At 32.0% G+C, this 989-nt stretch overlaps 1 long non-coding RNA gene across 1 annotated transcript in view; it reads left to right on the top strand.

The window, feature by feature from the left end:
• The first annotated feature begins 198 nt into the window (after nt 1-198).
• The window catches only part of LOC109951067 (uncharacterized), a 58755-nt gene continuing 57964 nt past the window's right edge, over nt 199-989 (top strand). Inside the window, exons 1-2 of the long non-coding RNA XR_002273568.1 lie at nt 199-428; nt 716-807. This is a non-coding gene — a long non-coding RNA (uncharacterized LOC109951067). The remainder of the gene's footprint in view (nt 429-715; nt 808-989) is intronic.

Genomic DNA, 989 nt, shown 5'->3' on the forward strand with positions numbered 1-989 from the left:
GGAAAAACGTGCCTATATTGCTCCAAAGGTTTATCTTTATTTAACAGGTCAGTACTTGGTTAAAATGATCACAAATGAAAGCTTTAAACTTCGCTTTACTTTTTTTTTTGCCAGCGAACGATATTTGTGTAATAATTTGTATAACTTTGAAGTCACTTTGTGAAAATTTGAGCCGTAATAAGTAAGGTCGTAGTATGTGAGCCGTGCTGCAATGCTAGTTTTGTGTTGCTTTATGCAGGTAACGCGAGAGTTCGATAACTTGGAGAAATTGATTTAATTCACTGAAAACTTGGTTAATAATTTAATAACATGTTTGCTGTGTTGTGTTATATCTGATGTGTGACCTTATCATCTGCGATCTGATGCCATGGACCAAGAAATAGAAAGCAGGATGTGAAAATGACTTCAACATGCATCAGATAGGAAGGGTAAGCAAAGCAAAATAGAAGGATTTGCAGTTGAACACTGAAAGTTGAAGTAACTGTTGCTTATTTTATTTTGTTTTTTAAACAGAATTCTAATGAATATTTCATTTTATGCTCCACTGTTAAAATCTGAATTTGTAAGCTATTAATTTAATCTAAAATATTTCTGAAGTGCTTTGCTCAGTTTCTTTGCACACAAGATGAATTGTTTAATGCACCATAAATATTTATTTATTTCCAATTATTGAAGAGCTTACTCCACTAAAAACCAAAAACTTCTAATTTTGTAGAATGTATCATATTCCTAAGCTGGACCAGAGAAAGACTGTTTCTTCTGAGCAATATCAACTGCTAAGGAGACCACAGACCACTTTTCATACATGTGAGCATATTGTATTCATATGTTGTGATCTGCTGTTGATTGAATAGTTTTTATAAAATCAGTTGTTTAATTACTTATCTACAAAACCTTTTTTCTTCCTAACACTTGTACAACAAATCAAGAGATTATGATGATGAGGTACTAAATGAAAATCATTTTCACAACTGTCCAGACATTGAAAT

Source organism: Monopterus albus, unplaced genomic scaffold, assembly GCF_001952655.1.
Source record: "Monopterus albus unplaced genomic scaffold, M_albus_1.0 scaffold362.1, whole genome shotgun sequence".
Classification (NCBI taxonomy): Eukaryota; Metazoa; Chordata; class Actinopteri; order Synbranchiformes; family Synbranchidae; genus Monopterus; species Monopterus albus.